Here is a 24,683-nt window from a genome sequence, read left to right on the forward strand (position 1 = left end):
ATTTTTACTATTTTTTCCCCAATCTTAGATAGATGTGCTGCATATACCTATTTGACAGCAATTTTCATCCATTTGCCTGAGTTTTTAAAAGCATTTATCTTAGCTTTTATAGAAACATATGTCTTTTCAAACTCATACTTAATCAGTTATATAATATTTAATTAAATGATGAAATTACAATAACAAGTTTAACTGGCATAAACCAGTATGGACAAGAAGCTGGCTCTTGGTAAACATGCAATACCACTGTGGGGGCAGACGTGTGGGGCGTTCTGAGTTGCCCATCAGCCTGGGGCACTGGTGAACAGCAACATCAGTCCTGTGATTGACAGGTGATTAACCTGTGACTAAGGGGCAGGGGTGGGAGGGAGAGGTACGAGCAGGTGGTTATTCCAGCCTATCAGTCCCAATGGAGGTTGATAAGAAATTCTACCTTTACATAAAGCTAACCTGGAGGCAGGTCATTCCACCACTCAGCAAGTATGAAATATCTGTTAGGTGCCATGCATGGTTCTAGGTATTCAGGGAGATAGCAATGAACAAACCCAATGAAGTCTTTTTGTCCATGACTCTTATATTCTAAAGAGGAAGGAGGGAAAGGAGAAATAGTAAAACAAACAAACATGTACTATATCGGGTAGTGGTGAGTGCTATAAAGAAAAATATGGCAGGTTTAGGATAGAGTACAAGGTAGATGGGGCTGAGGGTGCTATTTTAAATAGTAATCAGGAAATTCTTGATAGAGTGACATCTGAGCAGAGACTTTCTAACAGAACTCTCAGGATTCATAGGAGAATTTCTTTATTACGAAACCATTAAGATAAAATTCATGAAAAGCTTTAAAATGTAGTGGCTTAGAGCAATTCCTCCGTGTCAACTCTGGTTTGGAATCCCAGGAATACCGCATATTAGTTATGCCAATTATGCTCATTGACCTGTTTGGACCTAAGCTGCTTCATTTGTAAAAGCGTAGAAATAATAATACACACCTTTCTAAGTTTGTTGAGAGCATGAAATGTGAGGGGCATAGAACAGAGACTGGCACTTATTCAGGGCATACTTAATAAATCGCAGATAATATTGTAGGTTGAGTTTAGCAGCATGTAAATGTGAAATAATGCAAGCCGATGGTGAATACAGTGGAGAGGAAAACTGATTTATAGGAAAAAAATTGGAAGAAAAACACACCAAAACATCAGCAGTTACATTTTTTTGATGGGCACTATTGGTGTAATTTAATTTCCGTATTTTCCAAATTTCCTTTCATTAACACATCAGACTTTTATGAGTTTAAAAAAAAAGGAAGAAAGAAAGGAGGAAGGAGGGAGGGAAGGTAAGAGAGGGAGGGAGGGAGGCAGGCTTGGCTGTGTTGGACTCCTCCTTATGTCATCCTCTTTCCCTAACCATAGGAACTTTCTCATGCTTTTTCTCCTACTGATGTGACTTTTTTAAAGCAAGAAAAACACATAAATCACAAACACCTTCCAGTAAAGGTTACTAAAACTGCTCTTCTTCCTTAGGAAAACCTCACCCTTCAAGTACAGCTGAAAAGCCGTCCTCTTTACGAAGACTTCCTAGGTTCCCCTCAGAGGAAGGAAAGGTCCCCTGCCACCTAGTGCCCGGCCATGGTCCATAAAACGAAAATAACGCTCCTTTCTCCTGCGTCGTTAGGGCAGCCTGGCACCCACTGTCCCCGTGAGCCAGCCCTGCCGCCCAGGCAGCCCGCGCTGCTTCCTCCTGCTCTGGTTTCTGGGGGCCAGAGGTGAGAATAAGGCACTCATTTCCCCCTCCTTTTTCTCATTCACGCTTATTTAACTACAAACTTTCTTGTGAGTTCTTTATCTCTAATCGAACAGGAAAAGAAAGCAGGAGCATATCCCAGGGACAAAGTATAGGACCCAAATTAAATGCTTGTGGTTCAAGAAAAAATAAGGGACAACTGTGGCTCCTTTAAGTGATGTTTCTTTAGGGTAAAACCTGCATAAGAAGTCCGCTTCTGAAATACCCTTTTTTTTCAATGCCCTTTCTCTGTTCTCTGCCACTCTTCTACAGGCGTGGAAAACGAGCAAGGAGGAAACACTTGGTTTGGGGGGAGGACCTCTGATTCATTTTTTCACCATGCATATTCCTACAAGCTCTCTTTTGGTCACAGCATTACAATAACTTCGAGCAGTATTTGCTAAGAGGCAACGGTTGCCATTAAAAATAGAAATGGCAGCCTTGGATCAACAGGCCCCTCCTCCCTCACCTCCTCAAAAAAAAAAAAGTGCAATTTGGTTTTATAATAATAAGTCAACTTAAGTATTTTTATTTGCTAGTAACACATACTTCTGTGATTTACTGAGAATGACTAGAATTTATAAAGTTATTTACAAGAATTGTTTTTATTTATTTTATTTTATTTTTATTTTTTTAATATATTTTATTGATATTTTACAGAGAGGAAGGAAGAGAGATAGAGAGTTAGAAACATCGATGAGAGAGAAACATCGATCAGCTGCCTCCTGCACATCTCCTACTGGGGATATGCCCGCAACTCAGGCACATGCCCTTGACCGGAATCGAACCTGGGACCCTTCAGTCCGCAGGCCGACGCTCTATCCACTGAGCCAAACCGGTTTCGGCACAAGAATTATTTTTAAAGAATTTTAAAATTATTTGGGTATCTGAAAATATGAGCCAAAACACTTACTTTAACCATTTTTCTCTCTCTCAAATGTTGGGTTTTGGTGATTATCAAAACTAACTCTCCCAGTGTAGCTTATGAGACATTTATATTTCAGCTTAAGGTTCAGACTTGGGACGCACGAACAGCTTTCAGTAGAATCCAATCACACTGTTTTACTGTGATTGTGCAAAGAAGCCTGGTCCTCTGGCCTCAGAACCAGAGGCCAGTGAGCCCTCCAGTCTCGATGAACGTCGTGAAGAGCACAGAGTCCCCGAACAGCAGTAAATGGAGGGGTTTCTCCCCTCTTATAGCTCCAGATGGAGATTAACTGCATTTTGTGAAACTAAGTATATCAACTCAAGAATGGTAGGTAGCTTCTAACTAGGCCATGGGTAGTTAATACAAACTAAAACCCAAATGAGCTTAAAAGGCATTGTAAATAATGGATAAGGGTGGTCTAGAATAAGCAATGAAAAAATTTATAAAATAAACTCCTTCTACTGTAGAATTTGTTGTTCTCTACCTTTTTATTTTACTTTATAATTATTAGTCCTCAAACGTGTTTGTATCAAGAATACAAAATAATTGTTTTGAAAAAAAAGTACACCTATGGATAAAGATCTGGAAGATTGCTGGTACCTTATATTTAACCATAACAGGCAAGTAATAAGCATGAAATAAAGCTTTAAAGAAATTCAGATAATTGCCTGACACCTTAGAAACAGCTAACTATATTATATTCCTTTTGGCTGGTACTCAAATAAAAAGGATATGAATTCATTAAGCTGAAACTTGAATCCTAATTCCAACTGGGCCAGATGATGTGGAGAAAGCTAAGCTAGCTAGCTCTCAGCAATATCGCAACACACACGTGCTCATAGCACAGGCACATGACTTCCTTAGTTGGGGTTTTTGTTTTAGTCCAGTGTTTCAAAACCTAGAGGAATGACTATTACTTAGGGCAAAAACACATTTTGGCCCCGGACACCACTCCAGACCCATTAAATCTGATTTTAGAGGTGTGGCTTGACCATCAATATTTTGCTGAGAAGCTCTCTGGGTAATTCAGATGCTCAAACAGGGTTAAGAATTGTTGCTTCCCATTCTTCTCGGTGGTATCACCTACTTTCATGGTTTCCCAAATCTTTCTTTCTTTTCTTCACCTCTCAAAGGTTCCACCTCAAAAATTCAGCTCGAGGTCAGCTCACAGGATTACTTCTCCCCACCCTAAAATTGCCCCACTGAAAGAGTACCCATCCACTGATCATCCTTAAATTCCACATTCTCCCCATCAAATCATCCATAATGTGACTTTCCTCTTAAAGATTGAAGTCTCCGCTCTCTTCATTATGATAATCACTCCTGCTCTGGCCCAGGTCTTCGTCAACTCTTACCTGGATTTGCTAACCTAAGTTTCCCTACTTGCAGATAATTTCCCTGCTTAAAATCTTTAGTAGACTCTACTCCCTCCAGGCGGAAGTCTATGCTGCCCCAAAGGTCACCTAAGCTGCCTTATGATGTAGCCCTTGCCCATTTCTCCAGGATCCTCTGCCACCCTACTGTCTGCCCTGGTTCCTCATCTACCACATACAACTTCTCACCTCTTTGCTGTGCTTGTTATACACGGACAAACCATGTAGCTTCCCCTTTTGGCTAACTCCCACTCATCTTTTAAGACCCAGCTCAGAGGACCCTCTCCCCCAAATTAAATTTCCTTCCTGTCTTTTAATAGCTTATATAGAACTCTATCATTTACATGTATATCTTAATTATTTATGTCTTTTCCCCGGCTAAACTTTAAGCTCCTCAAGGAGCAGAAACTGAGTATGTTTTGTCTTTTTATCTAAAGCCCTTATCAGAAGGCCTGACAATGTTCACTAAATTAAGTTGTTTTACAAAGTGTTATGGAGTTTGAAGCTATTGCACCATTGAGTATCTACTATGCTGCACTTGCATTGCTTTATTTGATCTTCCCCAAAATCCTATGAAGTCATTATTATCATTATTTCCAGAAGTACGGAAAAATAGACTAACATGTCCATATCCAAGGTCAAACACAGCCGACAGGTGGTAGAAGTGAGATTCAAATCCCAGCAGCCGACTCTGGAGCTTGTACCCTCCCTCTAGCACAGGTCTTCTCACCTGCGCAGGTCTCATCTTCTCCAGCAGATATTTCCTTCCAGTTTTTATCTCTATGGTTTAAAAAATCCAAACATACATTCTTTATCTTTTAAAATTTAAAAAGCTTTAGCATGTTTCTACATAGTCTTCATAACTAGTCACAGGGACAAAGGTAGAATGTTGCAGTGAGAGTAGAAAGCAAATCAACTGCTCTAAGTTCTAAAACAGGGGAAAGCAAGATAACAGTCACTTAGGTGATAATGACCAGGAGCTAAAAATAAAATTAAAATATACTCTTAGATTGCAATAACAAAAGCAAATTAAAAATCTGTAATTCGGATAGACACATGAGATTCCATGTTGCTCTAGAGGAAGAAATAACAGGTGCATGGAGAATTTAGTCAATGAACAGACACTAATTAAAAACATATTTAAATACACAGGGATATGAGAAAAAGTTTAAAACCACTTGGAGAGATTAAATATACACAGCTGAGAAAATACACCAAGTGTGTTGAAGGGATACTTCACAGCGAAGAGATGTCTTAGGTGGCTGGTAATTATTAAGTGTTGGACACAGTACTAGCCAGTGCACTGTTTCATTCTCAGAGCTCTGCAAAGCAGATACTGCCCCCAGTTTTACAAAGAAAAAACAGAATCAAAGAAGTTAACAGAGTCTCGATGTCTCAAAGCTTCTAAGTCATGGCACGTAGGCTCCCAACCAAACTCTGACTGCAAATCCCATGTTCTTTCCACAATTCTACACAGTCTCTAACATAAGCTATTAAACAATTCACCATAGCTAAGATTTGGAAACAGCCTAAGTGCCCATCAGCAGATGAGTGGATTAAAAAACTGTGGTACATCTACACAATGGAATACTATGCTGGGGTAAAAAAGAAGGAACTCTTGCCATTTGCAACAGCATGGATGGAACTGGAGAGCATTATGCTAAGTGAAATTAGCCAGTCAGAGAAAGATAAATACCACATGATCTCACTCATTCGTGGAATATAGAGAACTACATAGACCGATGAACAGGGACAGATCCAAAGACAGAGAAACAGCGATCAGACTATCAATCCCCAGAGGAAAAGTAGGGGAGGGTGGGGGTAAGGAGAAGAGATCAACCAAAGGACTTGTATGCATGCATATAAGCCAAACCAATGGGCATGGACAACAGGGGGATGAGAACATGAGGGTGGGGGGAGGTTGGCGATTAATGGGGGATGAGGACACATTTGTAATACCTTAACCAATAAAGAAATTAAAAAAAAACACAGAATAGGAGACTTGCCAGTGAGGGTACAAGGAAAAGTCTAGGCAGACATATTAGAAAACATGAACATAGTATCTTCAAGGTTGAGGAACGGCCATCCCTGGAGATCTTTACCGGTAACATCATGAGGGGCTAGAGTCGATATTGGAATTGCCAGGCACAGTGGCACTACCACATTTGGATCTTCTAATGTGAACTGAACGTTCAACAGAGAATGTGAACGAATGAGATTCCTTGTTCTCCCCTCTCAGCTTACCAAGGGAAGCATGAACCTTTCTCTGAATCTCACATCACTGTAATATGGTTACTTGTGCTTCTGCTTGAAAGTTTCCAGCCCTCAGACTGGCCCGCCACCTGCAGGTACCAACTGTAACCAACAGTAAATACATTGCATTACTTGCCTGAACTGCAACTTATACTGAACTTCAGCGGTTTAGACATTTAGGACTGGACCAGGCTCCCATTTAGTACAACTGGGCCCTCAGTGAGCTCCATACCTGCAGCCCAGGCCTCTACCAGTGAAAAAAACCTGTTTTTTGTTTGTTTGCTTGCTTGCTTATGTTGGGCAATAATTTGGTCAATTTCTCTTACTTTGGTACATCTGCTCACAGTAAACTTTGTATAAGAAACCACTCCCACTTAACATCTGTTACCTTGTCTCTCTCCCTACTTAACCCTAGGCACCCCAATAACATTTCCAACCATGTACATTAGAGAATTATGTCCCAGAATCTATTCCAATTATCTTGAAGTTACCCGGGAGGTGAAATAACCTGGGAGGTGACGGGAGAGTGAACCAGGGAGCCCTCTGGAATGTATGGGTCATTATAGGAATTCTCCTTCAACCCTGGAAGAGGGAGATGTATATAACTCAACAATGGTTAGCTCTGACCAACATATATTCCAGCTGATTGTCTAAATGAAAGACAAACACTCACATAGAACAGGCAGGGAATTTAACTCGGTTTTCTAATATTTGGTGTGAAGAAACGTGAGACCCAGAATCCTGTCCATCTTCTCAATAAATGTCTCAAAGGACCCGACTCTTCTGCACCCTATTCTGAACTGAATGGCTCATGCCCACAGCTTTTCCTTCGGACCCTCATGGGCTGTGCCAAGGAAGCTTGATCCACCTTCTCCCACAGAAGACACTACGACAACACCTGAGACACCTCTCCATCGCTCTGCGAGCTACTGGAGTGGCCAGCACAGAAGTTCTATTCAAAGATAATGGTGATGGGTAGAGTCTGTGAGATATGTAAGACAGAGTTGTTTTGGGGGCAGAAAAAGAAGTTGAAAAGATACACCGAAAAAAATGACAAGACACAGAGAGGATCTTTGTCACTATAGTTAACAAATATGTAGGGGCTCTCGACCTTACCTCAGAGTAAATCCTATCACATGCTCAGTTCTTCCAGATTTCAATGGCTAGGCGATCAAACAGATATGGACACTTTTGAGTGGGGGAATTTGTGGTCCCACCAAAGACAGAAGCCTTACTGAGAATGGTACTTAACTGTATCTCCTAACATGGCCCCAGAGTCACATGAGGTCTGCCTCATCTCTTGCTTTCACCATTGACAAGCAATACAACCTTGGGAAAGATACTTAACCTTTTGGAGCCTCAGTTTCCATGTCTGTATAATTCAGAAATAATATTCACTAACAAGTTAGTATGCAAATTAAACGAGAAAAGCACACAGCCTAATATATATGTCCCTCTGCACAGGAGGCTACGATGTGCCTTATGAAGAAATATGCATATTTAAGATGAGCTTAATTCAGGCAGGAGTTACAGCGCTGCTGGCCGTAAGTTCAATGTTTGTGAATCAACAATATATATACAATAAAGTATCTTTAAACAGAAACACAATAGAAACACACTTAAAATAAGGTTATGTATTGAGTTGTGACCAGAGGTATTTAAAGAATTCTGTATTTCCCCAAGAAGCAATGACTCAGTCTTTGCTAATTTAGTGTTAGCCACGACTTTACAGAACATAACTCCTGTGAATAAGAAGAATAAACTATTGTTCATTAAAGATAGAACATGACAGAAGTTGTGAATGTGTAGAGTCTGATCATGAAAAGGCCTTTTATGTCCACCAAGGAATGTGGACTTCAAAATGCTTCTAATCTGCTACTGATTAGAAGACTGTGGGCTGGGGAAGCCTCTATATCATCTTGGTCCTTGGTATATCCCTCATATCGGGCACAGATGCATCATCCACAGGAAAGACTACTGCCCCCCACTGTCCCCTGGCTCAGAGCAACGCTGACAAGGGAATCCTGGGAGCTACAAATTGTCCAATAGCCACAGTGAAAGTCAAAAGAAACACGTGAAATTAAATTTAGTAATGTACAGTTAGTAGGTTTATAGCTGTTCGTGTGGAAAATAATACAATAATGAATAAATAATAATACAAAAACAGTCTCTGTGTTTCGCATACTCACAACTTGTAAACCTACTTTTGCCCTACCCTGTGTTTGCACTCAATGTGCATTCGCTACATCACAAATGATCAAAAGCCACCTGTGGCTGGTGGCTCTATGCTGGGTAGTGAGGGCCTCGAGTATCCTCCAGTGCCTGCTGGTCGTCCTCCACTGAAGAATTGGCCTAACTTTCACCGTTTCTCTAAGGGTCCCCTGATCAGTCCTCTCCCCACCCCCAGAGATAGTCGCTGACTCTTCTCCTGTACTAATTAATGAAGGACATGACAAACTCTTACAATAAACAGCTGTTAAATAAATGAACAGGAAGATATAAGTGCAAGAATAAAATTGGTTATTTTTGCATTTTACAAATAAACCAGGTGGGAGGGTACATCAATTGAGACCAAAGATAAATGCTAAAGCTATATCCATACTTTACTTCCCCACTCATTTCCAAGGATCCAGTTACAAGGACTGTGTGAGGTAAAACCATTCCCATCACAAATCCCGACAAGAAAGAGTGACATCACCTAGGAATCAACATGCCTGTTAACTATTAAAGTTTCACCAACTGTAAATGATCCCTCTCTGAATGTCTGTGTAGACACAAGCTCCTCTCGGGAATGTGCATGGACATAAACTGACTCACAACAAATCATAAGCCAGTGTTACTATTCCAGGGGTGCTCGCAATATCTGAATTTGGATTCTCTGGTTTTTACATCAGGGTGCAATGACCTTAGAAACAGCAAGGTCTAAGAAAAGGAGAGGTAGCTAATTAAGAAAATATGCAGCACACGCCTTCAACTGAGAATCTCATGGTAATTCATAGTCCATGTCTCATACCAATCTCTGCTACCCATGTCAATGCTCTCCCTCATATGGTGATCACCTCCCTCTAAAGCACATTTCTGAATTAGCTGTGAGTTACTTTTCATGAATGTTTCCAGTGCAAACCAAACACAAGTTAAACAATGCTTTCGTCTTATAACATATTTGAAGTAGAACAGAAATAAAGTTCATTAAATGTACAAACATTAAAAAACATAATCAGTTCTACCTTAATCCTTATCCCTATGTTCATCCTGTCCCCATTCCAGAATAAATCAGCAACTCCAACAGCAGCACCATTTGAACCCAGTATATATAGCAATTTAGAGCGTAGGCTATAGAGGCAACTGCCTGGGTCTGAATCCTACTTCACTGCTTATTATACCTGTGTGAGCTTAGACAAGTTACTTTGCCTTTCTGTGCCTGTTTCCTGTGCAGGCAAAGGACAGCACAAACAATGTTGCTATAAGGACTAAATCAATATATGTGAAGTCCTTAGAACAGTATGTGGCACATAATAAATTCTACATAAAGATTAGCTTTATGGTTAACAATATCACTGTTATTTCCTAATGTTGTTTTCCTCATCAAAAGGGGGGAAATTCAATTAATAAAAAAAGAGAGGGGAAATGTAATAAGATTAAATAAAAATAAAATTTTAAACATTTTCTCATTTAAAATTCTAAAACACAAAAGCAAAATTTGAAAAGGCCAATTAAAAACAATTAAGTTGCTCAGTTAGAGCATAGTCCCAATATATCAAGGTTACAGGTTCGATCCCTGGTCAGGGCACATACAAGAATCAATCAATGAATGCATCAATAAGTGGAACAACAAATCAATGTCTCTCTCTCAAAATAAAAAAAAATAATAATTTAAAAAAATCAATTAGCCCTGACTGGTTTGGCTCAGTGGATAGAGCATCGGCCTTCGGACAGAAGGTTGCAGGCACATTCCCAGTAGGTGGTGTGCAGGAGGCAGCTGATCAATGTTTCTAACTCTCTATCCCTCTCCCTTACTCTCTATAAAAAATCAATAAAATATATTTTTTAAAAAAAATAAATTAAATTTTTTTTAAATTTGAAAAGTACTTGTTATCTGATGAAGTTTCAACATCATACTTATTGACTAGTATCTAAGGACTTACAGATATAAAACATGAATTGTAAATATAAACCTCATAGTCAATTAACTATTATTTGACTTAACATATAAAATGATGAAACCAAACATCTAGCTTCTACCTCAATACAAGCATAACTTGTTTTATTGCACTTCACAGTGATATTGTGTGTGTGTGTGTGTGTGTGTGTGTGTGTGTGTTTAAACAAATTGAAAGTTTATGGCAACCCTGTGTTAAGTTGAGCAAGTCTATTGGCACCATTTGTTCAATAGCAGTTGCTAACTTCCTGTTTCTTGTCACATTTTGGTAATTCTAGCTATATTTCAAACTTTTTCATTATTATTATTATATTTGTCATGGTTACCTGTGATCACTGGTCTTTGATGTTACTATTATAATTGCTTCGGTGAACTTAATCAATATATGTTTTGAATGTTCCACAGACTGGCCCTGTCTCTCTCCCTCTTCTCAGGTTTCCCTATTCCCTAAGACACAAAATACTGAAATCAGGCCAATTAATAAGCCTACAATGGGCTCTAAGTGTTCATCTCTCATATTAAATAAAAAATTAGAAATGATTAAGCTTAGTGAGGGAGGCATGTTGAAAGCTGAGATAGGCCGAAAGCTAGGCAGGCCTCTTGTACCAAAGTTAGTCAAGTTGTGAAAGCAAAGCAAAAGTTCTTAAAGAAAATTAAAAGTGCTACTCCAGCGAACACCATGAATGATAAAAAAGTGAAATATCCTTACTGCTCACAGGGAGAAAGTTTTAGTGGTCTGAATGGATCAAACCAGCCATAACATTTCCTTAAGCCAAATCCTAGTCCAGAGCAAGCCCTTAACTCTCTTAAATTCTAGGAAGACAGAGAGAGGTAAGGAAGCAGCAGAACAAAAGTTGGAAGCTAACAGAAGTTGGTTCGTGAGGTTTAAGGAAAGAAGCAGCAAGTACTGATGCAGAATCCAGAAGATCTAGCTAAGATAATTAACAAAGGTGGTTACCCTGAATAACGATTTTCAATGTAGACAAAACAGCTTTACATTTGAAGAAAATGCCATCTCTAGAAAAGCCAATATCTGGCTTCAAAGCTTCAAAGGACAGGCTGACTCCCTTGTTAGGGGCTAATGCAGCCGGTGACTTGAATTTGAAGCCAATGCTCATTTAGGTTGTCAAAATCCTAGGACCGTAAGAGTTATGCCAAATCTCCTCTACCTGGTGTTCTATAAGTAGAACAACAAAGACTGGATGACAGCACATCTGTTTACAACATAGTTTACTGAATATTTTAAGCCCAATGTTGAGACCTACTGCTCAGGGAAAAAAAAAAAAAAGCCCTTCCAAAATATTACTGCTCACTGATGATGTGCATAGTCACCCAAGAGCTCTGATGGAGATATACAAGGAAACTAATGTTGTTTTCATGCCTGCAAACACAAAATCAATCCTGCAGCCCATGGGTCCAAGAGTGATTTCAACTTTCAAGTCTTACTACTTAAGAAATACATTTTGTAAGGCTATAGCTGCCACAGTGATTCCTGTGATAGATCTAAGCAAAGTAAATTGAAAACCTTCCGGAAAGGATTCACCATTCAGATGTCATTGAGAACATTCATGATTCACGGGTAGAGATCAAAGTATCAATATTAACAGGATTTTGGAAGAAGTTGATTCTAACCCTCATGGATGACTTTGAGGGTTTTAAGGCTTCAAGTGGAGGAAGTAACTGCAGATGTGGTGGAAATAGCAAGAGAACTAGAAGTGGAGCCTGAAGATGTGACTGAATTGCTGCAATCTCATGATAAAACTTTAACAAATGAGGAGCGGCTTCTTATGGATGCGCAAAGAAAGGGGTTTCTTGAGATGGAATCTACTCCCGGTGAAGATTGTTAAAATGACAGCAAAGGACTTAGAATAGTACACAAACTTAGTTGATAAAGCGGTAGTATTGTTTGTTTGTTTTATAGATTTATTTTTCAAAGGGCACAAAAACTTAAGACAATTTAAATACAAGTTTAAACAGAATTGCTCTGTTGATGTCAGCAATGATGCCAAAACTGGTTCTCTCAGCCAGACACTCGCCTCTATCTTCTTGGTGAAGAAAAGGGGTCTGATACTTTATTCATATACATCCTTCTTATCTGCAATGTAATCTACAATTTCTTGTGTACACATTAATTTCTCCGCATCTATATCAGGAATTTCAAACCCAAATTCGTTCTCCATGGCCATGATAATCTCCACTTGGTCCAAACTGTCTAAGCCCAGGTCTTTCATAAAATGGGAATTTACTGAGAGCTTTTCTGGGTCAATCTTGTCATAGAGTTTCAAGACTTAAAGAACACGGTTCTTCATCCCCTCTAACGTCAGCGGGGGCGCGTCACTATACTGGCGGCACAGCTGTGTGACTCTGCCTGGCACCTGCACGAGCCCGAGCCCGGAGCCCTGGGCCTCGACTGGGTCCCCATGGGGCGCAGCGTGGTGCTGAGTGGCCGGGCGGTGGCCGGCATGGGAAACCAGGGCAGCGACGCCAAGGCCGCGGGCAGGTGGTGGACACAGGAGGAAAGGACACGAGCCGCCATGGCTATGCCGACCCACACGGTAGTATTGTTTGAGGATTGAATCTAATTTTGAAATAAGTTCTACTGTAGGTAAAATGCTTTCAACCAGCATCACATGCTATGGAGAAATCGCTTATGAAAGGAAGAGTTGAACTGTGGCAAACTTCACTGTTGTCTTATTTTAAGAATTGCCACAGCCACCCCAACCTTCAGCAACCACACTCTCATCAGGCAGCAGCCTTCAACATCAACAAGGCAGGACTCTCCACCAGCAAAAAGGTCACAACTCGCTGAAAGCTCAGATGATAGTTAGCATTTTGGGGCAATAAAGTATTTTTAATAAAGGTACGTGCACTGTTTTTTTAGACATACGCTATTGCTTACTTAATAGGCCATAGTATAGTGTAAACCTAACTTTTATATGCACCAGGAAACCAAAAAAAATGTGTGACTTGCTTTATTGCGACCTTCGCTTTATTGCGGTGGTGTTCTGGAACCGAACCCCAATATCTCCCAAGTATGGCTATATATTTCTCATCTTGACTGGGTTTTAAAAGGAAATACTTTACTCAACATCAAGATGGTAGTATTTGATATTTCAGGCAAAATATTTATTAAAAAATAGTAATAATTAAGGTATCTTTACAGTTAAAGCCAATGTATGCTTATGTTACACTAAGCTATAACCCTGCATAGTAACTGTGAGCTTGGTGAAAGGAGTCACTGCTACAACTAAAATACACACCAGACAATGCCAGGGCTTACCTCTTTAAGGACTACAACACTTGAGAGAGAAATGGGTAAGCCAAGAGATTCCAAACTTTTCTCAGCATTTCTGAGTGATAATTTTTGGAGTAAACCCTCTATGAGGTCCCCGGGAACAATTTGCTAGCTGTTGCACAGATGTTTTCACTTCATTAATTTTACATCCCCTTGGCTTCCCAAGAATTAAACTGTGTATTAAATATAGCCCAATACCTAATCCCGTCTAAATCTTCCCAAACATTTACTTTCACAAACAAGAAAATTCCTATGTACATATTTCACTGAGTTTTACCACATTGAATACTAAGATCACCTTGAATTCCATCTTTTCTTACCCTATCTTTTGCACAAATTAAAGATTGTTCCCAGCAACAAACCCCCTCAGCCCGACAAGCTCAGACCTGGCTGTAATATTTGTGGTTAATTACTGTGGTTGGAATTCTCAAGTGCAGCTGGATTTGCAAGCTAGTCACCTGGCTTGTTTAGACACTACCCTGACGTCAAAACTCGTGCCTTTTAGCTCTAATCATAAGACTGAGGTTCTTCGCACTGCCAGCCTCCAAAAGTAAAAGTATTTTGTGATAATACAACATAAAAGTATTTTAGAATGTAAAGGAGTAATATTTGATGTCCTAGGAGAAAACCAACACGATCAGGAACAAAAACTACCCTAGTTTTAAGTGGCTGTAAACAAAATGAACTTCTTTCTGTTATGATACAAAGGAGATACGGAACTACCACAGATGGACACCAGTTAAAACTACCATTTAAACCTGCACATGTGAAAAGTCATTCATGAAGATATGGCGAATGTATTCTCTGATTGGCCAAACAAGTTGTACCAAAAATTCCTCTCAACAATTAAAAATTCCTATAGGATACAGTAAGTGTTCACTTAACATCATCAATGGTTCTAGGAAACTTCAATGTTAAGTGAAAGGGCCTATAATGAAACCAATTTGACCACAGGCTAAATGATAGAAACAAGAGTTGAGTTCTTAAGATATATTTCTGATCACAAAAACATCAAACATTGTTAAAGACCCAAAACACTTCCAATATTAAACACTGAAATAAGTGTGAGCTAACCACATATTTGAGAAATATATTCACAAAAGATTCATGAAAACAAATAAGATAACTATTTTCCACCCCCACTGATTCCAGTTCAGGGTCTCCGTGACCAGAGCCTGTAACCACACTCAGGGCCCAAGGCAGGACCCACCCTGGACAGGACGCCTTCCATCACAGGGCCACTCACACCCAACCACACTCAGACAGTGACAAGTAGCCATGCCTACCGACCTCACGTGCATATCTCTGGGATGAGGGAGGAACCTGGAGTCCCTAGAAAAACCCCACACAGATGTGGGAAGAGCATACATTCTCCACACAGACAGTGGTCCCAGTCAGGAACTGATCCCCCCCCCCCCCCTCCATCAATGTTACAACAAAGTGACATTGAAGGAAGCAATGTTATTGGAGGTGATGCTGTACAGTACAATTACATTTATTGAGGCTGGGTTCCAGTGCCAGTTATAAGTTATCATGTTGGTTTAAATATCGCATTTGCCTTTGTTTTCGCATATTGCTTTATGGAGTTGTCTTGTAATAATAGTATGTGCTCAATAAAACCCTGAATTATTCCAAAGTCCTTGGATCACTTCAAAGACTTTAGATAAGGCAACAAAATAAAATTTAAAAGAAAAACAAAGAAAGTCCAAATATTCTGACTATCTAATTTTTATTATTCAAAATTTTAACATATGATGCTAGTGACTTTTGGGCTGAAACCAGTATGTAACCCTGTCTTATAGACAGCTTTCAAGAAGGTGGGAGAGGCCCAGAATTAAAGAGAAAAGTTCCAAAACAATCAAAGCCACAGTTACTTAAGTGTTTAGTTAAACCAAATTGTCTTTTTATGGAGATAAACTAAAGTGCCAGTGATTTTTAATAAAGAAAATCCCACCATAATAAGATTAATGATTCATTAAACTATATTATGCTAAGATATGGTTTATAAATATTATAAGAAAGAAAATAGCCTGTACTTAGTATAATTAAAAATTATGTTTGAGCTACTCTCACTATTTTTTTTTAAAGATAAATACTTTGTAAACTCTATACAGTGCATAATAGCTTGATAGATTTCTAGTTCAATGTCAATGTCACAAGGGAGATGTAAACAGTATACTTAGTGTCAAAATGTGTGATTTAAAAATATATACCTCAAATGGGGCATATCTGGTATAGAAGGTAAATGAAAAATATACTAGTGAATTCATTCCTCAGGTACATATTGTGTAATAGTCCTTCAGATAAAGCTTATAATTATCTTTTACCAATCTCAGGTTTTTTAGCACTACACCTTCCAAGGTTAGCAGAAAGGCACAGACTGCAAAGAGAATTAATAGCATTAGCATGAGCAAAAGTGGCCAAGCACAGTATAAAGGTTAACTGGGTGTTTTAGCTTCCTGAATGCAGCAGCATAAGGATGTAATAAGTCAGAGAAAGTTAGGTACTATATATATAGAGAGAGAAATTTTATTAATTAGTGCCCAGCCAAAAAAGAAACCTTCATTTATTACCCAACCAAAAATTAAATAATTTCAAATTCACTGCAAAGCTCACTTTTAAGCTTGAATTTCAAAAGGATATTGAAAAAATAAAGAGATGGAAATACAAAGTTTATATTTATTCTTTAATGATTAAGATTTGCATTAGATTCTTCTTCTGAATTTGAGAAAATGCTTATCAAAAATATTTTCTAAAATAAGCATGAGGCTGTATTTGGCCACATAAAGAAGCTGCAAGAAACCTTAAGTCACTAAATAAACACAAAAGAAATAAGGACCAGGAAGGAACCAATTGGGATCGCACTGTACCTATTTGTTCCTGAGGGCATTACCACTGCCTGATTGTCATGCTTAGTTCTCCCGCTCTGGTCGGCAACAGCACATCCAATCCACAAGCACACAGAATTCCAAGAACATTATCAAACATCAGTCAGAGCACTTGTGAAACACACCTTGTAATTGTCCACAGCCTCTGCAGTTCAAACCAGAGTTCAGCAGCTTGTCTTTATCTTCACCAGTGGTGTAAATACAAACGCCACACACCACTCTTCCAAAAACCCGCACCAAAAACAACAAAACAAAAACAAAAAGCCCCCCCACAATTAGCAATAAATGTACTGCCTCCGAGATAAATCTTCTCTATTAACCCAAACCCACCTTCCGCCCCAATGGCAACCTAAACACATGCTGGGCCCCCTGCCGCTTCGCTCCGTCTATCATTTGTTTCTAACCACATCTGACAAACTAGCCTCACAAATCCTTTTTTAGCTGCTGATCAGACACATCTCCCTTTAACAATCCAGCATGGTGGAACACTCGAAAATTCTTCCTGCTTCTATTCTATGCTTGCTCTAAAAACGAGTTTCCTTTTCATTGAGATAATAGCCTTTTCTGCAGTCACATGACTCAGAAGCTACATTAGCAGAGCTTTATGATAACAGACTGAGTAAGCCTCTGTTCCCTCCTGTTAGTAAGGGGATGTCTCCTCTCTCTCTCTCTCTCTCTCTCTCTCTCTCTCTCTCTCTCTCTCTCTCCCCCTCCCTCCCTCCCTCCCTCCCTCCCCCTCTCTGTCACACAAACGTGCATACTGCATACAAGCACTCACACACCGAAATCTAAAATCATTCACTCCTTTTGGAATTATCAATAAATACAAAAGTATCACCCTAAAATGAAAACGCTAACATTTTCTAGATCTGCTGCTAAAAATAACTGCTAACACAAACATTCTGATGCCCGGTCTTCCTCCTTTCGCGAGAGTGCAGCGGCCAAGAACTCTCCCCTCTGAGCAGTACCAGGAGGCGGGAGTTAGAAGAGAATGTGTACCGTCCTGTTCCCTCCAGCTTTGACTCCAGGCATAGAAATCTGGCAGAAGGAACACTCTGGAGACATTATGGCTACCCACATATTGGAAATTAGCTCCTCATACAGTTAAATACATAAAAGCACTCTTTTTAACACCAAAATGTACTCTTACTAGGAATATATCCTCATTAAGTAATGTATAAACTGTCCCAAGCAGTAAAATATTCCCACGGCCAAAACAATCTTAAAAGACAATAATAATCAAAAGTTCCTTTCAGTCTGGCCAATTTAATTCATTTCTGATAAACGATCAATTCTCAAAACACATATGTGGACATGCTAGCACAGTGCCTGACACAATGGTTGCTCCCTACTTTTTAAATGTCCCTAGTAACAGGTTGATGTGCTAGGCAAAGAGCAGATTACATGAATGCCTGCTTCATTTTCAGTTATGGTTTGTTTCATATTAAAATGTTTTAAATCTACCAATCAAGCAACTTTGGGAAGGAGTTTAAGCCCAAGATGTGCTGCAAAATCGAAAATGGACAAAAAGATGGGGTAAGGAGTTGTCCCCCCTCCCCCAAAGAAAGCCACACTGGGGCACAACACACAACTGACGGACACAGATGAAAAAAAGAAGTAAACAGATTAAGCTACATCTTAGGTTTCTTGCTTATAATTATTGCCTTGGTTTTCTCATCTCAAAAATGAAAAACATAGTAGATATTATAATATTTTCTTTTACTTTCAATTGTGGTAAAATACCCATAACCTAAAAGTTACCATCATCACCATCTAAAAGTGTACAGTTCAGCAATCATAAGTATATTCAGTTTTGCAACACTTCTGAATTTTTCCATCTTGCAAAACCGAAACCCTCTACCCATTAAACAACAATTCTCCTTCCCCCCAGCCCTGGCAACCACCATTTACTTTCTGTTTCTATGAATTTAATACCTCATAGAAGAGCAATTACACAGTATTGGTTTTTTTGGTGTGTAGATATTTTAAATAATAATTTTAATACCTATAGATCAAGACAAAGAGTTTATCTAACAAAATCACTTTACATAAACTACAAGCCAATAATACTATATTGTGTAATACAGAAAAAACAGAATTGTTGTAGTACAATTACAGAGGATTATCATGAGTTATCTATACGAAAAACTGCAATTTCTCAGAACTCAAAGAACTTGAAAATACTAATTCCACAACTCCTAGTTTATTGAATTATATTAACCACTCAACATATAAGTAGCTTTGGTAGGATGGAGTGGGTGTTTATTAATTCTCTTTACATCACTGAAAGGAGCCAGGCCCCCTCTGGGAAGCTACTCCAACCACTGAGAGAACCTGAAATGCTTACAGAGGTGTCGATGAACATAGGCTCCAGACACTAAGAAAATAAACTTTAAATAACTCTAGCATGTGGCCACGGCTCATCACAAAAGGGCAAAACACAATACAGAATTTTTAAGATAACCAAACTGTTTAAATTATAATGATTTTAATAGCCATCTAAATATTTTCATTATGCACTTAAAATATTAAGTCAATAATCAGCCAGGGAATCATATGAAGGTAATGTAACCTAGGAAACTAATCTCGTAGATGTGAAACTTTTTAAAAGCATAGCCTAGCCCACCTAGCATGGCTCGACCTACGAACCAGGAGGTCATGGTTCAATTCCGGTCAGGGCACATACCCAGGTTTTGGGCTCAATCCCCAGTGTGGGGCATGCAGAAGGCAGCCGATCCATGATTCTCTTTCATCATTGATGTCTCTATCTCTCCTTTTCCTTCTCTGAAATCAATTTAAATAAATAAATAAATAAATAAATAAAAATAGCCTAAAAATTGCGGAGGGCAGCTTTGTGAATACCATCTACCTAAGTTTGTTCTTTTACTACTCATAACATCATAAAACATTTGGTTATCTTATAGATCACTGATTTCTATAGAGGTAGGGTAAGTGATAGACACTGAAATTAACACCATGTACTGTATGTCTTTTATTAGCCATAACCACAATGGAGTTTCTACAACTTATTTCGTAGCAAAACCACGGGGCAGCAGCATAATGCTGTGAATTCCCTGATTAAACCAACCTCAGTAAGAAAACTGTCTCCTGCCAAACATATATAAGGAAAATGTCTCCATCCAGATTCATGCTCACACTTCTAGATGGTCGCTGCCTATCCTGTCGCATTTCCTGCTGGCAGCACCAATGGGTGCCGCTGTCTACCTCCCCTCCTGAGTGCAGAGGGTGGCCGCAGCAGATTTTATCATGAGGAATTTTCAATTTTTTTCTTCATCAAGGCCACAGTGCTTAAAAGGGAATTAGAATAGACAATTTGTAAAGTTGTTTCTCGCTTTCATGTTTTATGATGGTATATATAGATATACATATAGTGGTACATTAGCATATATATGTGATTCATTTCTTAAGACAAGGACCCAGCAGAGTAATGTTTTAGTTTCTATAAATTAGGGTGGAATTTACAGTCAGTGCAATAAACAGATCTTAAGTATGTGACAAATGAAAGCACCTATGTAGTAATCCACACTCCTACCAAGAGGTCACGCACGTTCACCACCACTAGAAAGTTCTCCTGTACCCATTCTCAGGCTATCACCACCTTCTTATCCCCACAATAACCACTACTTTTATTTTCTATTATCACAGATTAGTTGTGCTTCTTCCAGAACTTCAAACCAATGGAATCATACAATGAGTACTCTTTATGCTTCTTTCAGCACCAAGTTTCTGAGATGCATCTGTGTTATTATGAATATGAATAATCTGCCCCTTGCTAGGGCTATGGGTTTTCCGGAGCATGGCTATACACCACAGTTTGTTTATCCATTCTCCTGCTGATGCACCTCTGGGTTGTTTCTAATTGGGGGTTGGTGGTAGACAGAATCCTGAGATTTCTGCAAGACCCCTGCCCACTGTGCACTCTCCTAATCCCCAGGACTAACTACTCCAGTGGTTAGGTTGTTAGTTGGTGCAATTGACAGGGAGATTACTGAGGTGGGCCTGGTCTAATCATGATTAGTTCTCTCCAGCTGGCAGTACAAAAAGGCAGCAATTCGAAGCACAAGAAGGGTTCGATATGCTGTTGGTGATGTGAGACGGAGGGGACTATATGACAAGGAAGGCAGGTGACTCCTAGGAGCTGAGAGTGGTGCCCAGCGAACACCCAGCAAGGAAACAGGGCCTCAGTCCTGCAGCTGCAGGATACTGAATTCTGCCGACAAGAAGAATGAGCTGAAAGTGGACTTTCTCCCCAGAGCTTCCAGACGAGAACTCATTCTTGCTGGCACCTTCATTTCAGCCTCAAAAGACTCCGCGCAGAGAACCCAGCCACGCCATGCTGAATTTCCTATCTCCAGAACAGGGAGTTCACAAATGGATGTAGTTTGTGTAATTTGTTACACAACAAAAGAAAATGAATACAGGCTTATTATATACAAGCTGCTATAATACACATGTACACGTCTTTTAACAGACATAAGCTTTCACTTTTCATAGGTAAATGCCTAGGAGAATTGCTGACTCATAGATAAATACATTTTTATAAGAAACTGTCAAACTGTTTTCCAAAGTGTTTTACCATTTACCCTCCTACAAGCCACGCGTGAGAAATCTGGGTGTCCCACATTCTCACCAATACTTGGCATTGTCAGTCTTCTTAATTTTAGCTGAAATCCTAAATCTGTTAGCAGCCTTCTCTGCCTATGGGACATAATCCTCATTTGTCTCCTTTTCTGTAGAGTTTTTACTATAGCAAACACTACCACATTAAGCCCTATTGTGTATTCTTTGTACGTGTGTCATAGGGGGTAGTTTTTCCGCACTGAAGCAGACACTAAAGGGCAGGGATCATGCCTTTATCCCTTTAAATCCTCAGCAGCATCTATTCTGGTGCTGCTTCTATAGATTATGTGGTCAAACTTATGTACTGACATTCCTCTTTGCTTAAAAATGTATCATGTAGCAACACGAAAAAAATGCTTTTGAAGAAGTCACTTAATAGGATCAAGGATCATGGCCTTGGAGTTACACCTTAGTTTGAACCCAAATACTTTTAGATGATTCTTGAGTAAGTTACTTAACCTCTCTGAGTCTCAGGCTCCTTGCCTGTAAATGGGGGCAGGTGGGGGAGCTGCCTTTACTGTGTTCTTATTGTTGCGATTCTATGAATCAAATGGAAAGCAACTAGCCCGGGCCCTGGCACCGGAGGACATTTATCGATAATAGTTATTGTTAGCTCCTAGTTTAATATGATGCTCAGCAAAAAGAAGAGGGAAACGGTATCTAGCTGTTACAACTTTAAGGAAAGGATGGAAGAGAATACATGCAACCAGAGTTGGTGAGGTGGGTGAGGCCATAGGTGATTTTCATTCTGATTTCCAAACTTTTAGTAATGCTGTTTTTATAATTTTAAAACATGGCAAAATGTTGATAACTTCTAAAACTGGGTGAAGGGTACACGGGGAGTTACTATGCTATTCTAAATTTCCATAATACTAACTTCAAAAAATAAACTGAGAGTACTGTATCAAAAAGTGGCAAACCTTTAATCTACAAAGATTTATTGATATGTTATGACCATATTTTATTCATGTGAATAAAAATGAGATAAACCCTGAAGATGTCACATATAACAAGCTGCAGCATGTGAACAAATCTTAAGTCGTTTATGGCATTAATCCATAAACCCATTAGCATTATAATCCTACTAGAGCAGTGGTTCTCAACCTGTGGGTCGCGACCCCTTTGGCAGTCGAACAACCCTTTCACAGGGGTCGCCTAAGACCATCCTGCATATCAGATATTTACATTACGATTCATCACAGTAGCAACATTACAGTTATGAAGTAGCAAAGAAAATAATTTTATGGTTGGGTCACAACATGAGGAACTGTATTTAAAGGGCCAGAAGGTTGAGAACCACTGTATTAGAGGCCTGATGCACGAAATTCATGCAAGGGGCTTGGCCCTCACAGCCCCGGCCACCTCGGCCTGTCCAGACGGTTGTCTGGAAGGTCGTCAGGATGGTCGTTTTGCTGTTTGGTCTAATTAGCATATTAGCTTTTTATTATATAGGATTATATCTAAATATCAATTTTTTAACCAGATAAAATATAGAATCATTAAGCCATGTTAAATACATTTTTAATGCAATGAGGGATAAGTTTCATAAAAGATAAGAAAGTGAAAAATAACACTGCCCATTTGAATTAGCTCTTTTCATTAGTCACAGTGGCCCTAGAATTATGTCACTTGACCTCAGATCTTGTTCCTCAAGAGCAGAGCGAGGGATAGAGGAAAGGCCTATCAGTATATGTACTTCCTATGCATGCTCTCCTGCTAACATTAACTAAAGATTTCGCTCTGTTGATATGTAGGAAAATGAGCCTTAGAGAAGGCCCAACTGCGCTAAGCTAGCAGTGAGCACTATTTTGTTGGGTTATTTCCAATAAAAAAGGCTTATGCAAATAGCAGTGTATAATCGTCCATGATATCACTGCAGTTTATACCCACACAGAAGAGAGCTGGGGAGGACTACAGAGTGCAATCAGTTCTAAACACAACTCTGGCACATTCCCACTTCATGAAATGGAGCAATACACAAACAGCACACTATAGCTCCATCCAGCATTTGTACTGCAAGGATTTCAGAGGCTTCAACTTCTGAATAGATGCTTCCCAATCAGTGCATATACAAATCACTGCAAAGTCAGTCACTTTTAAAGGGGCAGTTACTCTTTGGAGTCATTGGAGTGCTACTAGGTTCCAGGTGAAATTCTGAGGGATCTGGTCACCAGAATTAATGACAGGCCCAGTGGCCTATCAGGGTTTAAAAGTCTTATACCTCAGGCTTCCAAAAAAAATGCCTAAGGCTCAGGAAGCAGATTGTATGCCACAAGAATCTGTTTCATTGATTGACCCAGTCCTCTGAGATTGGCATTATTCCCTAAAGGTCTCCGAAAGGATCACAGACCATTCAGAATTGTGAAATCTTGGGGCTAAACACAATGTGAGCCCCATCTAATTCTGGGACTCTTGAAGCATCCACTTCAAATTCCCAGACTTTTTCAAATACCTAACTTCAGAATCACGTACACATTAATTCAAGAGAAAACTTCCCAAACTGTTATTAAGAGGTCAAAATGGAACCAAAGGCAGAGAGACTAGACCACACTGCTTCTTCAAAATGTTCAAGGATCGAGGTTCCAGGGATAAAACAGAAGAGTGATCACCCGGCCTCTGATGGTGGTGGCGAATGGCCTTCCACACCTTGTCATCCTGAACTCTGGGGATTAGCCAGATTTGCTCGTCCAACTCTGCCATCCTCGGGATCTCCTTCCGAATGGAGCCCAAAGGAAGCGACAAGCTCGCACACAGACGGAAGAGCCTGGCTCACTGTTCTCCCCGGATCAGAAAGGGACGTTCCACAGGCAACAGATGGTGAGACGTTCATGTGCTTTCTTGACAACCTGTGTGAACTAAGATCTGACTAACAGTTTTCATTTATCCACAAATTTGGCACTATTAACCAAATTGTCCAGGTTAGACAAAAAGCTTCTCTTTGAGGAGATGTTATCTTCTGAGGCAAATCATTAATTATTCATCAATTCCGAATTTCTACAGGCACCAGAGGCACTCGTGACAAAAGGTGTCAAGGAGCATGTGTTTGCTGTTTGTCTCTAAGACTGTGTTTCTCACAGTGTCCCTGCAGCCGAGCACTGGGAGCCAATTCTGACTCAACTTCAAGGTCACTTGTTAAATGCTTCTGAATGAGGTGGTGATTTCTTTCACTTTCCCCTCACCCCAGCTCCTCTTTTTTCTGCTTCCACCTTATTCTCTCCTTCGTTTCAAAATATGGTTAAATTATTTACCCTGGTTTGGAAGAGGGTAATTAATGATAATTGAAATCACAGTAGCAAGTACGGGGAAAAGATCACCAGACGAAAAAAGAAATGTTTCTTTAAAGCCCCATCGGCCACAGCAAGTTTAT

At 39.6% G+C, this 24,683-nt stretch overlaps 1 protein-coding gene and 1 pseudogene across 2 annotated transcripts in view; both read right to left on the reverse strand.

Moving 5' to 3' along the window:
- NCOA2 (nuclear receptor coactivator 2) overlaps positions 1–17,641 on the reverse strand; it is a 118,651-nt gene extending 101,010 nt beyond the window's left edge. Inside the window, exon 1 of the mRNA XM_081111596.1 lies at positions 16,801–17,641. The gene's annotated coding sequence lies outside the window, so the exon portion shown is untranslated. The remainder of the gene's footprint in view (positions 1–16,800) is intronic.
- LOC308533677 (acyl carrier protein, mitochondrial-like) lies at positions 12,449–13,028 on the reverse strand (annotated as a pseudogene). Its single transcript has one exon. The product of its transcript is annotated as an acyl carrier protein, mitochondrial-like (transcript).
- Positions 17,642–24,683: the final 7,042 nt, after the last annotated feature.

Source organism: Myotis nattereri (genome assembly GCF_964212035.1).
Source record: "Myotis nattereri genome assembly, chromosome: 17".
NCBI classification, from domain to species: domain Eukaryota; kingdom Metazoa; phylum Chordata; class Mammalia; order Chiroptera; family Vespertilionidae; genus Myotis; species Myotis nattereri.